The sequence below is a fragment of the Stegodyphus dumicola genome, chromosome 6 (genome assembly GCF_044657685.1).
Source record: "Stegodyphus dumicola isolate Sdum_Otavi_A_Nest chromosome 6, ASM4465768v1".
Taxonomy (NCBI): Eukaryota; Metazoa; Arthropoda; class Arachnida; order Araneae; family Eresidae; genus Stegodyphus; species Stegodyphus dumicola.
The window spans coordinates 103874862-103891869 of NC_140773.1; the positions used below are offsets into that span (position 1 = coordinate 103874862).

The 17008-nt window shown below is 33.0% G+C and overlaps 1 long non-coding RNA gene across 5 annotated transcripts in view; it reads left to right on the top strand.

The window, feature by feature from the left end:
• LOC146996814 (uncharacterized) overlaps positions 1–17008 on the top strand; it is a 970208-nt gene that overhangs the window by 36962 nt on the left and 916238 nt on the right. The window lies entirely within an intron of this gene.

Below are 17008 nucleotides of genomic sequence, written 5' to 3' on the forward strand. Positions count from 1 at the left end.
TAAAAGGGTGTTGGATGATGATTCTCCTCACCTACGATTTGGCGATTGGGTCTCCTAAAAACCCCAGTCGCCCTTTAAAAGGGGAGTATATAAGGTATTTATCCCGCCTTCCTAGCGTGCCTTCGTGGTGTAGTGGTCAGTGGTTCGATTCCCGGTGAAGGCGGTTGCTAATGTTTCATCTTGCCTGCTTCCAAAAAATACCCAATGTCTCTACGACACTACGAAAACCCATCTCAAAGGAATGCGATATTTTCTCACAAATTAGAGGTATCAAATTTAGACTGTAAAAGTATTAACCAAATAAATGAGTTGTTTGACTAGATGAAAATCGACGTGAGAGAATAATATGGTTTCATACATTTCACATCAGAATACGTAGGTAAAATCAGTTATGTTAAACTTTCCTCTTTTCCTTTTTTCATTTTATTAATTTCAGAAGGAAACCAAATATTCCTAACTTTTAATGTCATATTAGATTAACTCTTTTCCTTCATTTCCAGATACTGTCTTGCATTTCAATTGATGAATAGGAATTTTTGTATTTCATTTTAAATATTTTTATCTTCAGCTAGAAATATGTTATTAAATATTAAAGAATCTTGTGGCGCTCTTGAAAGTATCGATATAGCATTCAGAAACGCATAACCACGTCCTTTTCGCATTAGAATTGAAATGTGAGAGCTCAAAGGCAGTCTGATTCCGTAAAGTACAGTCGTTTGAAAAGCATACGCTCAACTCACCGGACAAAGAGTTTTATTGAAGTCGAAGTATTTTTAATGCGCACATTAAAAGCCGGAAATAGAACATTTAAATCTTTCTGCATATTGCTCGCAGCATGGAACTGGGGAATATTATAGGTCTGAGGAATGACATTCGACCGAAACTATTGCTGTTTGAGAAATGATGGACTTGTGAAAAACTATAGTCTCACATTTTTAGAAGAAAAATGTTCAAAAGTTTCTTCTTGAAAATGCATTTGAAAATACACTTGCGTTATTACATTATGTTAGTGTCTCAGTTAAAGAGTTAAATGTACATTGTAAAGTAAATTTGTGATTACTTTTAATTTCTTATGCTTTAAAATCAATTCGTTTGCCCTTACTTTATAAATTCGTTTTCCTTACTTTATAAATGCCAAATGTTTGCAAGCTGAAACATTTGGCATTTATAAAGTAAGGAATATCTCAAATTTATAGTGAATGTGTGAATGATCAATCTTTTTTAATTTCTAGAATTCTAATTGCATGATTTTTTTCAGTTGATGTTTTAAAAATGTAGATTATAGCAAATGAAAAAATAGGGAATTTTTATAATTTAACAAAGTTGCTGTTTTCTAACCTGTGCAACATAAAAAAAAAAAAAAAAGTGAATACGATCATTTATTTAAAAATTGTGTTTTTATTCTAATTAATGTTCAGCTGTGTCTGAGGAAGCAATAAACTTAACTTAATGCAATCGAAGCAAATGAGACGAAAACAGAAAGGATGCGTTTTAACCAAATGACTGCAGTTATACCTGAGACAGACAAAAAAAAAAAAAAAAAAAGACAAGAGGTTATTATTCCATGTTTTTTTGATGAAACGTTATAATTTTTCAAGTGAAAAATATCTGATGTGGGCGCCACATGACTTCCTTGCACGGCCTATTAAATTACACACACTGTTTTCCTGCACTTCATTTTAAACATCTTTCATCGAAATTCATTCGAGATATTGTATTTCTCATTCAATCAATTCGGTTCTCATTCCGCGGCAAGGCAAAAATATATAAAACCCCAAAATATCTTAATTAAAAATTGTAAAATACAGGAAAAACCTAAAACACTAAATATCGTTAAAAACATTAAAAAAAAATTAGAAGTAAAATTAAAGTTTCAACCAGGAAGACCCAGTTTCGATGTACACCTTGCGCACACACCATCACACACAGTCACTCACACACACATACACAAATATACACAAAAAGGGGGGACAGTTCTATATCTCCCGTTCTACTGGACCAATCTCCGAAATTTAACTTTCGTCGTTTTGCCTCGGAAGCGCGACTTAAGATGTACATTAGATTTATGTTACTAGATGAAAATCGACGTGAGAGAATAATATGGTTTCATACATTTCACATCAGAATACGTAGGTAAAAGCAGTTATGTTAAACTTTCCTCTTTTCCTTTTTTCATTTTATTAATTTCAGAAGGAAACCAAATATTACTAACTTTTAATGTCATATTAGATTAACTCTTTTCCTTCATTTCCAGATACTGTCTTGCATTTCAATTGATGAATAGAAATTTTTGTATTTCATTTTAAATATTTTTATCTTCAGCTAGAAATATGTTATTAAATATTAAAGAATCTTGTGGCGCTCTTGAAAATATCGATATAGCATTCAGAAACGCATAACCACGTCATTTTCGCATTAGAATTGAAATGTGAGAGCTCAAAGGCAGTCTGATTCCGTAAAGTACAGTCGTTTGAAAAGCATACGCTCAACTCACCGGACAAAGAGTTTTATTGAAGTCGAAGTATTTTTAATGCGCACATTAAAAGCCGGAAATAGAACATTTAAATCTTTCTGCATATTGCTCGCAGCATGGAACTGGGGAATATTATAGGTCTGAGGAATGATATTTTTTTCCTTCACTTCACTTTCGTACGGGGTTCGTGCAGATTTGGAGTGGATAATGAGACACTTCTTGATGAAGTATCGAAACACACTTTATATATTAATCAGGACAGCTCCAAAATCACGTTACAGTCGTCGAAGAACTATTATAAACAGCGACACAGCCTTCAGGCAATCAGTCTATAACGGTGAAGAAAGCTACATTGAAAATCACCAGAGTACAGCTCCCGACTCTGCTCGGTCGTTCTCGGAACTCCACGTACTCTCGAGACTCTCCACGCTACAACTCGCAATGCACTCGATAACACACACAGCACAGCTCCCGACTCTTCGATTTAGTCGTTCCCGGAGCTCAAAACACTCTCTCGACGGGGACTAACCGCGTCACACTAAGAGACTCTTTTGGTTCACTCGACGACCAACTCGGCATTCGCTGACTGACTCTCAACTCGATCGACTCCCCACGGACTGACTAACTCGTTACTAACTGACTCCGTGTGCTAGCAGGGTTTATATAGCTTTTGGGTTGTGTTCGAGAACATTCTGGGCTAAACCGGTAAGAATTCATTCCAGAAGGTTCTCCATCCGTCCATGGCATATTGCCAATGGTGTCGCCAAATGGACGATTTTTCGCCAAGTCTGGCAACCCTGACTTGCCTAACCATTTTATGGCAACCCTAAAATTGCTTTGCAAGGAAGCCATCTTACCGCGCCTTGACATTTCGTAACAATAGCATTATTATGACATAGGTATTTTGACACAAAACCGAACTTTTTCTGTAATAACATACCAGTTTTTTTTCCATATTTCAATTCTACGATTTTGTAAAAATCCCACCAGTAATTTTTAAACAATTACCTCTCAAAATTTCAGCTTCTCCATGTTAATTAAATTTAGTACATATATTTACTACTATCTCTTTTTTATTAAACTTCTTTGATTCTTCCCTTCACATTTCGAAATTTAGGTTCATTCCAAATAAAATTTGCCCATTTTTATGATTTATTTTTAAAATTTGTATTTTGAAATAATTTTTATAATTTTTTTGAAAACAATTTTGAATTATAACCTATAAAAGTTTTACCATTATCTTAAAGTAGATGCATTTCTAAGCATACCTGCAAAAAATTAAAGTTTTTTATTCTAAATTTTCTAAGATATACGGGAATTTATTTAATGGCGCATTCTGAAATTTAGCATATTTGTTATAAGAGAAAATAACGCCAAATGTGTTTTATACACTTTGTTAAAATTATTCGAAAGTATGAAAGATGACCTTTCCTTCACTCGTGTACAATGAGAAAAGAAAAAGAAAATAGGTTGCTATAAATTAAGAAGATCGCTAAGTGTGTATTATTCATGGCGCAAACTGAACAAAATGCGCCAAGGTAAATTTTTTAATTTCACCAGAAAATTATGACCAAAAATTACAAAATTTAATATCTAGGCATAATTTGAGTCATAGAATCGAAATATCGAAAACAATTGGTATGTTTTTTCAGAAAAAATCTGATTTGTGTCAAAATACCTAGGTTAGAACAATGCTATATATAAATCTAATATATACGCTAGGTCGTGCTTTTGAGACATGGGAAACACAAGCTAAATTTCGACAATCGGTTCAGTAGAACGGGAGATATAGAATACTTTTTTTTGGCAAGGTGTACAAAATTAAAAGTTAACTTCTGGTCCCACAGTACAAAAAGACAATAAAGTTGGTGTACCAAATGGCTGAATTCACTATTCTGCTCAGAGTTTCAAATATAAATCAATGGCGTTAATTTCAACCACCCTCGTTAGGAATAGCGCCACTTAAACTTTTAAATTGTTGAAAATTCTATAACTATTGCATGTAGATTAACTAAAGGCATAAAAAAATTTAACAGGAACATAGAAACAACATAATTCAACCATTTTAAAGCAAAAAAAAGGACAATTTACCAACATACAAGACTAAAAATACTGAGCTCACCGAGTCGGGTATGCAGCAATTGCGCAAGTAGTAGTAACTTGTTTTCGCGCTAAATGAATTTAAGATCATGCAACATTATATACAATACATATACATATACACATACATATACTATATATATGTTTTGCTAGACCGATTACAATGAAAAAGAGAGGTGTACAACTACATGTTATAGCAGCTCTGTATACAAAATTTCAGTGTTCTATGGCTACTCGTTTTTGAGTTATGCGAGGTACATATGTTCCTGTATCTACAGATATCACGAAAACAATCTCTTTTGAATCCACCTTAAATCATGAGGAAATAAAGAGAAGACAGTGCTTTAATATTTCTATTATCAGAAGAAATCTGAGTAATAATTAAGTCTATAAGGTATTTCTCCCGCCTTCGTAGCGTGCCTTCGTGTGATGTAGTGGTTCTGCACCCTGGGCCGGTATTCCAGAGGTTCGTGGTTCGATTCCCGGCGAAAGCGATTGCTCATTTTTCATCTTGCCTGCTTCCAAAAATTACCTAATGTCTCTACAAGTCTTAATACGGTTCCGCTATAGCACAAAAAAGCAAATTCATCCCACTCGAGTATTATTTGCTTAATATGGATAGTTTTACTTAATTAAATATTTGACTTAATATCTATTTTTCTTTGCTTATATCATTAAATAATAAAATGGAAGAATATCAAATATTATATCCTGTAAACTAATTTAATTTTACGTCAAATTATGAACGCTTTCAAAACAAACAATAAAAACTTGAACAAGATTTCAAAGGAGCATTGTTAATTTCAATTCGACGATTGTCAATCTCATGCACAGGCATGCTCTGTGCATTATAAAACAATATTATAAGCTAAATCGATATATAAACTTGGGTAAATAGAAATAATCAGCACAGAACTAACCAGTGTTACAAACTGCTGCATAAAATACTTTTTAAATAAATTGTTGAGATGCATAGGTGCATTTTTAATCAAGATATCTGAATTTTTGATAGTCATATTACTAATCAGAGTTTTTATAAGCACAGATGCAGGACTAAAATAGATGGATTAGCAATTATGAAAAGTGAAACATTGAACAAAAATACGGGAAATCTCCAACATCCTATTGCATGTAAAACTGTCCACTTAGACCCTAAAAAAAAATGAACCTGATCTGTATGTGAATTCTTTCATTACCAAACATTTCCTTTATAAGGAAATTATTTCAATTTTATTATTTCTAAGCGATAGAACTATACTGAAATTCGTTATTTAGTTAATTCTTTAATAGCTGCAGGCGTTTTTTCAAGAGAAGATAATAGTGTTTTATTTGAGAGAAGGGATACTTTTGTAAAAGACTTTCTGAAACAATCGCGCTAAATGAATTTAAGATCATGCATCTGAATTTCATGTAGAGAAAATCAAGAAAATGCCATGTAGTGAGCATTAATAGCTACAGATATGCGGTAAGTAAAAGGTTCATATGCATAGAAAAGAATGTCGAATCTACTTGACTACTGAATTCTGTATTCTTTAATCATTTTCTGCAAGTCTGCAAGTCATTCAGTGAGTAAAATCGCTCAACAGTGATCATTTATAAGGTAATTTTTCCCCTCCTTCCTACATGCTTTCGTGCTGTAACGATAGCACACTCGTTGCGTATTCAAGAGGTCCAGGTTCGAGTCTCGGTAAGGACTTTGTTCATTTTTCACGTCTCCTGCTCCCAAACAACCTAATGTCTCTACATTAGTGGCGCCATAACAGAAAAGGTGCGGTGGAAAATAATTCGTCACCTCCAGGATTTGACAGTTGAGCCTCTCATCCCCAGCCGCCCTTTAAAAGGGGAAGTATATAAGGTATTTTCTTTCTCCTCCCAGCATACCTTCGTGGTGTAAGGTAAGCACACTCAGCGCGTATTCCAGAAGTCCAGTTTCGAGGCCCGGCGAGGACATTGCTCATTTTTTACACTTCCTGCTTCAAAAAGAACCTAATGACTCTACACACATTAGCCTGAATTCATTTCTATTTGGGACGAGTTCACTGTGTGGAAACTTTCATAGTTTTTATGGTTGTATGAATTAAAGGACTAACGTAAAATTAAACCAAGATACTTCAGAATGACTTTTACCAAAGCTTCCCTTACAAAGCAGATAGTTATCGTAGTTTGTGGTAAACGAACAATCAAATATTTTCCTCTGAGACTTCAAAAAGAAAAAAAAAATGTGCTGATATCAAATAATATTCATTTACTAATTCAGAAGTCAAACAACAAAAGTTTAAGAGATTTTTCATTTAGTTTAAGAGACTTAGTAGGTTCCGAATAAATGAGAATTCTTTATGATGGCCGCTTCAAAATAAAGAATAAATTAAATTTTATAGCTTCACTGTGTGACATAAAAGCGAATTTATTTGGAACTGAAGTCTAAAGTTAGCTCAAGCATGAAAACCAAGAATTTATTATCAATAGTTTTACATGTCTGGTATCTGAAGAACTATGATTACAATTTTTATAATGAAATACATGTGATCTCCTCGCTCAGTAATTTAAATCAATTAATTATAGTTAGTTATCTGGTAAGTTAACGTTGATAGTCCATTTCTGAACGCACCAAGTCCTGTTTAGGGCTTTTCAGAATAGTGGTAATTTGATATGACGCGATCGAAAACCATAAAAGAGCGCTAAATTTGCGATGAGTTACTACTCTAATGCTAACCGCATTAATCAAATCCTTAAAAAGACGCTAAATTTATATTGACTCATCATTGTCATCATTGTTGAATGCAGAGAGATTAACGAGGCCACAATTGTTTCGCACAATCTTCATGCCATAAGGCTAACTTTAAATATTAATAATAATAACTGAATGCATTGAGTTATCATTTGATTTCAATCGGTTGAACTATTTAAGCATAGAGGATGAGCGATACAAAATTTTCACACCATTTAATCGGGACATAGGTGACTTAACTACAGAAAGAAGGGCACAAATGCCAAATAATATATCCGGTAAAAATATTTCCTTCCGGAAACGTTAGTTACCATAAATAGTTTTAAAATTCTCAATAGATGAAAGCAGTGGAAAAAATGCATCATTTGTTTGTTTATTGTTGTATCCATGAAGTCAGATGGTACCATGGGCGGCGCAGACCACCTTTGCTATCTAGAGGCAATTTTCTTCATAGAGGTCTTCCTTGGGGGCAATCACAAATTCGCTGCATTGCAGTCAAGATGGCAGGACAGGAGTAGATGTGATCTGGTCCAAGTTCGATTCCAGGGCGGGTTTGCAAACAGTGTAAGTTCTTGTTTTGTCTGGTAAGATTTTCATCCCTTTGAAATGGTCAGTTCTGAGTTTTGCCAAGGTTTTTGGAAATAACTTTGTTGGCATTGAGTTCACATAGTTGAAACTTCTGCCTGATCGTCGGATTTCTTAGTTTTGACTTAGCAATAGAATTCATGTCATTAAGTGAGGTGGGATGATGAAATTCTTCATTTAGCTGTTTCGGTTCTTTGGCCAGGTTCGCAGCTACCATCTATGACGACGTGGGATGGTATCCACTGCATTATACATAGTTTATTTAGTTGATCAATGTGGATCAGCGCATTATGTCATCTTGTTGAATAGTTCTTCTTGTTGTCTACAGCGAATTATGTTCATTATGTTCAATCTTGTTGTCTACAGCGCATTGTCCTGTTCATGGGTCTGTTTTAAGTCATTTTGTTGAATTGCCTGAAGGGAAGCCCTGGAGTCACTGAAGATTATTATTCCTTTGGCCCTCTTTGAATTTTTTTTTATCTCTATACAGATGTTTAGAATCTCTCGTATGGCAAGGAGCTCGCAAGTGTAATTTGGAGCAATTTTTCCTGCTCCAATTTTATGCTGTTTTATGCTGCCATTTGGGAAAATAAAGTTTATTCCAGTTCGCCGTTAATTGAGTCCCATCTCAAGATCCATCTATGAAGACACAAACACAACCATTCTCTGAGTACGATTCTATAGTTATTCAATCATCATGCTATTCTATTATAGTGAACAGTAAAATTCATCGTTAAAATAGATATGTGTTCTATTTTACGGAACCTTTTAGTAGTTTGCATTTCGGTGTCAGGATTTCCTTAGCATCTAACATAAAGGTATCACGATTTCTTTATTAACACCCATTTTGACATCCTAACAGAGTTCATCAATGAACCTGTTTTATTTTAACTGAAGTATTCAGGTTTTAATTTATTATACAAGTTCCTATACTTTCAGCAAAACAGCTATATATCAACGATGCTGCATTTAGATCTTTATTGATCACGAGTTTTAAGTGGAGTGTCAGTAAAAATACAGAAATAGATAAAACCAAAAATCATTTATTAGCAAACGGCTTCTCAGTTTTAAACTGAAACAGAATATCGTTAGAAATACATATGAACCAAAGAAAGTTATAAAAATTGCCTGGCAATGAAATGAACTGAATACAATAAAAACTTTCTTGCTTGCAGGAATTTCATTCTCTGCTGCTACACTGATGTCAGAAGATTAATTGGTTTAATCGATAATAACGCAGCATTTGGGCCTTTCTGCACAAGGGAAGGAATGCCTTAGTAGAGGATTTCTAAAGGAAAAATGGTTTACATTCTCGATACGCATGGGGAAAATCGCAAAAACTATACAGCCACCAAAAAGTCCGAAAAGTAATACTCCTTAATTCTGTGAGTAGCAATTTAAAAAATAAAAATAAGTATTTATTCCCCACTTTCTCTGGCAGCTTCTAGTACTACATTTAAGGACGTGCTGTTTGCATAACAGGACATTAACAGTGATTCAAACGCCTGTTACGTTATAGTTAACTGTGTATTTTAATATATACTAACCAGCTAATGCCTGATTTCTTTTACTTATGTTACTTGACATACGCTTCTGCTGTCAGAGTAGAAGGCATACACTTTTGGCGTCTTTTTAGTCCAAAGGGACTTGAGTCCCAAAGGACTATTACTTTCGTTTTGGCATTTTGCGTCGGACGGATAAATGTCGGTTCACTTTTCAAACTGTTGCCATAAAATGTTAGAGTCCTGCATTATATTTGAAGAAATTAAATAATGAAAATCTGCGTAAATGTATGTATATTTCTCACATTGTCATAAAATGACGGTACATAAAGTCATCGAATTTTGAATAACGTAATCCTCCAACGAATATGAGCATGTGGAAGACCAAATTTGAAATTTGAAATTTGTTTTATGATCGATTTCCTATTTTTTAAAACTTTGACGAATTTTTGATTAACAAACTCAAGGATTTCAAAGCGAGCAATGGCAACGTTGTGCAGAAAAAACATTTTTATCTCCAGCGCGTGAGTCTCTGTATCGAAAATTCTAAAGATATGCTCGTTTTAAAACTATTTTGCGATATTGCTGTTGCACTGGATCTTATGGTTTAAGTGCGAGGAACATGATATTTAATAAAGAAAGGTAACACACAAAATGTTAAAAAACGCCCCTTTGGACGTAATTTTAATTCTGAAACATTTCAGATTTAGTCCAAAGGGATTTGAATCCCGAAGGACTATTAGTTTCGTTTTGGCATTTTGCGTCGGACTCATAAATGTCGGTTCACTTTTCAAACTGTTGCCACAAAATGTTAGAGTCCTGCATTATATTTGAAGAAATTAAATAATGAAAAATCTGCATAAATGTATGTATATTTCTCGTATTGTGATAAAACAACGGTACATAGAGTCATCGAATTTTGAATAACGTAATCCTCCAACGAATATGAGCATGTGAAAGACCAAATTTGAAATTTGAAATTTGTTTTATGATCGATTTCCTATTTTTTAAAACTTTGACGAATTTTTGATTAACAAACTCAAGGATTTCAAAGCGAGCAATGGCAACGTTGTGCAGAAAAAACATTTTTATCTCCAGCGCGTGAGTCTGTATCGGAAATTCTAAAGATATGCTCGTTTTAAAACTATTTTGCGATATTGCTGTTGCACTGGATCTTATGGTTTAAGTGCGAGGAACATGATATTTAATAAAGAAAGGTAACACACAAAATGTTAAAAAACGCCCCTTTGGACGTAATTTAAAATCTGAAACATTTCAGATTTTTTTTTTTATTTATTTATTTTTTTTTAATCTAAAAAAAAGACTTTTTTTTTTTTAATCTAAAAAAAAAAAAAAAAGAATAGGAAATAGGGAAACTAAAGGAAAACTGTTCAGAGATTTAAAATAATGATTAGGTGATTATTGTATTTTTATAAGAGTTTTTAACAGAATAACGAAATTAAAATGAACCAGCTGTTTAAACATAAGCTTGACACAAAATTTCGGTAAATTATGAGGCATTTCAAGAATGAAAGTTAAAATTTTTTTAAAATAGATATTGTATTTGTAATTTGAGAAATAAACGTAAAATTCACTTTTGCTTAATTAGGTCTGCATATTCGTAAATGCAATCAATAAATGCAAGCAAACCATAATTATAAATTACATGAATTAATAGAATCTAAAATTTGTGTGGCTATGTTTAAGTAACTATTGTAGGAAACAAATTCAATTTATCATACTTGCATTTCTGTCATGGTGTTGTTAACAGTTGAATGCATCATGCTATGAAAGTATGAGTATGGTGACAAAATCATAAATAGTGACTAGGATGTAAATTAGAGAAAACTGTTTAGATATACCCTAAAAGAACAAATATAATTAAGAAATTTTTTTGAAAAGTATATTAAAAATATTTCCTTTTTTAATTCCTGATTCTTACTTTTGAGAGTTTTGACTCCTTATAGCGAATTATTAACCACGTAAATAAAAGGTTCTCAGTATCTGGTTGAAGAAAATGCTACTATTTTTGTAACTTAAAAGATCTCACCGTATCTTGTATTTCTATCCTGCGTTTGCTAGTTTAAATTGAAGAACTGTAATCCATCAAAGAGAAGAACGAATGTATTTTTACTATTGAAACCAGATTAGTTTACTGTTTCTAGCCAGGCATTCCCTCCAACACAGAAATTTATCTTTTAGTTCCTCACGTCAACTACAGATGGCAGCACATGCACCAGTTTTGGTCCATAAATCGGGGTTTTATGTTATCGTTTTTCACTCTAATTTGTAAATTTACCTTTTAAATTGGGGGATAAATGTAGCTCTGTGTAAAGATCGTGACTTGTAAAGATCATGACTTGTGAAGATCGTGACTTAAAGAGAACGTGAAATATAAATAATAGGACAAGAACTTGCATTTTACGGTGTGGCAACAAGAAGAGGATTCGAAAGATTTATATATATATTTTTGTTTAGAGAGTTGAATGTTTTTAATTTTTGAATAGTTGTAAGAGTTTTAACTGCAGTAATTAAGAGTTTAAAATTTTGATAGTTTAGAGCTGCAGTATTTATTTTTTTGGTTCTGTTTTAAAATTTAAATAAAGGTATTTTGTTTATTCTGAAAAATTAGCTTTATTCTTCCTACGAGATTCAATATTCATTATATTGAAATAAGGAAAGGATTTTTACTGGCGCAGTCGACAGGATCGGAGTTTCCCCGCATATAATTACGAACCAAAATAACTCAGGTGAGAGCTCAATTTACCTTGGAAACGTAAAATAGTTAATTAAGATTATGAAAAGTTAATTATTGTTTCCGTCATGGAATCTTAGTTTATTTACTTGTCAAAGTAATGAATATGCCAGTGTTCAAATGTAATTTTCAAAGTAATGAATACGCCAGTGTTCAAATGTAATTTTCAAAGTAATGAATACGCCAGTGTTCAAATGCAATTTTCAAAGTAATGAATACGCCAGTGTTCAAATGTAATTTTCAAAGTAATGAATACGCCAGTGTTCAAATGTAATTTCGTTTGACTCGCCAGAGTAGGTGAACAACACATTAAGTATTGATTCTACTGATTGATTTTCGTGTCGAATAAAATTAAATTCATTGTGAATTATATTTAAATAGAAAAAGAAAAGAAAAAAAAATAGCTTTTCATAAAACTAAGAGTCTATTGGCTGAATAAAATCGAGACATGGCTTTTATGGGACGTGGGAAAAAAGAGGATTTGCTGGCTTTAGCTGCTGAATTAGAAATTCAAGTAGATCCAAGTATGAAAATCGTGGCGATAAAAAATGAAATAATTCAAAGTGATACATATGATGAAGCATTTGCTAAAGAAGTGTTTTTAATGATTATTGAAGAGAGGAAAAGAAAAGAAGAGGAACAGCGAAGAAAGGAGAAAGAAGAGATTGAGGAAAGACGAAGGAAAGAAGAATTAGAAGCACAGCAGAAAAGAGAGCAAATGGAATTTGAATTGAGGAAACTCGAAATTGAATCTCGTGTTCGACTAACACAAACTCCACCAACAAATGAAAATGGACATCATAATTTTGATTTAATTAAGCTTATTCCCAAATTCAATTTAAGACACGATGATATTGTGATTTATTTATCCTTATTTGAAAGACAAGCTAAAAGGACAAAGATTGATCCTAAAGATTGGGTTTCATGTTTATTGACTTTAATGCCATCTGAAATCATTCAATTAATTGGTAGGGAATCTGAAGAAAATTTTGAAGATTATGAGTACATTAAGGCCATTTTATTGAAGAGATTTAAATTAAATCCTGAAAGCTTTAGAAAAAAATTTGTGATGCACCAAAAGAGCGCTGAAAAATCATGGAGAGATTTTTGCTACGAAATTACAAGTTATTTTGAAGAATGGATCAATGGTCTTGAAATCACAAATTTTGCCGCGTTAAAAGACTTGATTATCACTGACCAAATTAAGAAAAGAGTACCCTATGAAGTAAGAGACCATCTTCTTGACGACTGGGCGAAATTCGTTTCTCCAACCAAATTAGCTGATAAACTTGACGAATATGACAGTGTTCGTAATATCTCAAAACAGAATGGTGGTAATCCATCAGCAGACAGAACTAATAAAAAATGGCAACCTCGTTCTCTACTTCCAGAAAGAGCTTTCAGAAATAAATCGCTGTACGCTGAAAACACGCCAAGAGTGTACCCATCCCGTAAGAGTGACGAACCACAAAAGACTAATTTCAAATTAACTTGCTATAATTGTGGAAAAGAAGGTCATACATCTAAGTTATGTACCAAAAATCGGATACCAAGAAGTGCTTCTGCAACAGCACAAAACAACTTAATACAAACACAAGCACCCCTAGCAGAAAAAGAAAAACCAGAAGTGCTAACTGCCAAGATCTCTATTCCTGTCTCAAAATCAGTGGACGTATCTAGAAACATAGATGAATTAAAACTGGTCAAAGTTAAATGTGGAGATATTATTCTAAATGGAATCGTAGACACGGGAGCACAAATTTCAGTAGTCCGTGAGAAATTGGTTGACAACATACCTTGCGAAGGAGAAAGTAAAATAGAGATATCTTCTGCTTTTGGTGAAAACGAAATTACTCCACTAAAGATTTTCCAGATGAAAATTGACGATGATTTTCACGGTAGAGTGTCCATTACGTGTGCTGTTTCAAAAAAGCTAGTTACCGACTTGCTATTGAGTTCTTCAGCTTATGAAGCACTCTGTGGAAATATCGAACTGTGGAACTGTGATCGTCATTGGGATGCATCCCCCTTAGAGTACAAAGAGACAGATGATAAACCCTCACCAGTTGAAGACAATACTACAAATTTGGCTGTTGTTAATCAGATTTCCCAAGAAAACATAGAGTCTCTGAAAACAACGAACAAGGTAAGACTAGAATTCAAGACACATCAAGAACAAGACGAAACTCTGAAAAAATGCTTTGAATGGGCAAATAAAAATCAAAATTCATATACTTTCGATGATGGCATATTACTTCATTCCGAATATATCTGTGGTGAAAACATTAAGCAAGTTGTGTTACCTTTAGAAAAAAGAAGGGAAGTCCTAAGAATGGCACATGAAATCCCTCTTGCCGGCCACCTCGGTGAGAAAAAGACAATTCAACGAATCAAGTACTCATTCTATTGGCCTACTATTAAGCAAGATGTTAAAAAATTCTGTGGAAGTTGTAAAGAACTGCCCTTTACAGAAATGGAGAAAACAGAAATGATAGAAGATGAAATTGTTGAACAGGAAGCACAGAAGGAAGAAATTATAACTGAAGAAACTAAGAGGGTAGAAACAGAAGATGAACTCAAAGAGGAAAAGTTAATTGACAGCAAAATAGCAGATGTAGAAATTATTCCACCTGAAAGTAAAAACAAATTTATGGGTGAGACTGAAATCCCAGTTGAAAAAGAAACTGTCAATGAAAGTAAAACTCAAGTAAATCTTGATTATGAGAACATAGAAGAGAAAGAATATATTGCTGAAATTGGAAACGAGAAGGAAAAAGTAGATGATAAAAAGAATGACTTAATAATCCATAAGAAAAGTGTGAAAGCTGACTTAGTAACTGAAAATGAAAATGTAAATCACACAGAAGCTGCAGATCTTGAAACTGAAAATAAACTTTCAGATAACAGTGAACTATTACAATTTACTGAAAAAGAAATTCTGGATGATAACAGAAACAAAAAGTACAATAAGGACAGCATAGATACTGTTGAACTGGGAGATGAAAAAGTAAGTGTGGATTATACAACAAAAGTTGAAACTGAAAAGGAAAATGTCATCCACAATGAAACTGAAAACCACAGAAACCTTTCAAGTTCAAGGGTGAAAACATGGAAGATTGAACCGAAAGTTATTCGGATGACATCGAAGAACTGGAAGACGAGAAAGAAACGGAAGGAATTGCTGAATTAATAGAAGAGCCCGAGTCCGAGGTAGACAATCTACATCATGTTGATGAAGAATTATTAGAAAAAGAAGAAGAAAAAAATTGCTGAGATTTTTTTAGTTTATAGGACTTTCACCAAGCACAGAAATCCCATATTTGAAGAAATTGATAAAGCTGAAACAATTGATGAATGGTATGAGCTACTCGACAAAGCCATTGGAAAGATAGAAGAGAAGAAAGATGATAAGGAACAACAGCTACTAGAATTGCCTACCATAGGTGAGAATGATAATGAAGATAAACCATTTACAAAAGAAATGCCCATAGCATTTTTCAGCAAGAAACTAACGCCCTGTCAACAACGATGGTCAACCTTCGAACGAGAAGCAGTATGTGTCATCGAAGCCTTGAAAAAATTTGACACATGGATTTTCGGTGCCAAAGTGCAGATTGTGTCTGATCACAATCCCCTCACCTACTTGACCCAAAGCGCCCCTCATTGTGCTAAACTGTCTCGTTGGGCCTTAGCGTTACAACGGTATAACATGACTGTGACATACCGCAAAGGAAGTTCACATGGGAATGCTGATGCTTTGTCAAGGTTAGCTGTTAACTCTTTCTCTCTCAATGAACTCTGAGCAACATTGTCTCTACGGTGACGAATGTGCTTCTTGTGGGGGGACTTGTAAAGATCGTGACTTGTAAAGATCATGACTTGTGAAGATCGTGACTTAAAGAGAACGTGAAATATAAATAATAGGACAAGAACTTGCATTTTACGGTGTGGCAACAAGAAGAGGATTCGAAAGATTTATATATATATTTTTGTTTAGAGAGTTGAATGTTTTTAATTTTTGAATAGTTGTAAGAGTTTTAACTGCAGTAATTAAGAGTTTAAAATTTTGATAGTTTAGAGCTGCAGTATTTATTTTTTTGTTCTGTTTTAAAATTTAAATAAAGGTATTTTGTTTATTCTGAAAAATTAGCTTTATTCTTCCTACGAGATTCAATATTCATTATATTGAAATAAGGAAAGGATTTTTACTCTCTGGAAACCTACCAGTTTCTCTCTCTAATGAGGATATAATTTTTTTCATTAAGCATATTTCTAGATTAATGAAACTTTTAAAAATACGTTATTTTAGAAATATATTTATTTTGCCTTTTAGAAAATGTTTAGGCCTTTCGCATATTTGTAAATAAAAAAAAATTTTTTTTGATATTACTATCATATTTTTTAATTAAAATTTTTTTCATATATTATGCCCAGTACATTAAATTTTACTGTTTTTGATTCATATTTTATTTTGATAGTTTTACTGTTTATTGTCTTATTCTTTTAGCACTTAAAAAGCTTTCGTGCTACATAAGATCTTTAGTTTATCTTCCACATTATTACAAAGTGTTTTATAACATTTTTTTTATAAGAGTAACAAGTAAATTACTTAAATATAATCTGTACTTCTTAATATTATTTTGCGACCAGTGTTATTCGCTACCATGCCATTAATGTAACAACAAACTGATATTTCTAATTGAAAAGAACTTGCATTTCTGTTAGAAAATATATGTTTAATTCTCTTACATTCATGTTATCTACTGGCTGCATCAAAATTTAAATCTACTGACAAAATTCTGTAGCTGTATAATACATTCTAATCTATTATAACATGTGTTCCATTTTATTATTTATTTCTAACT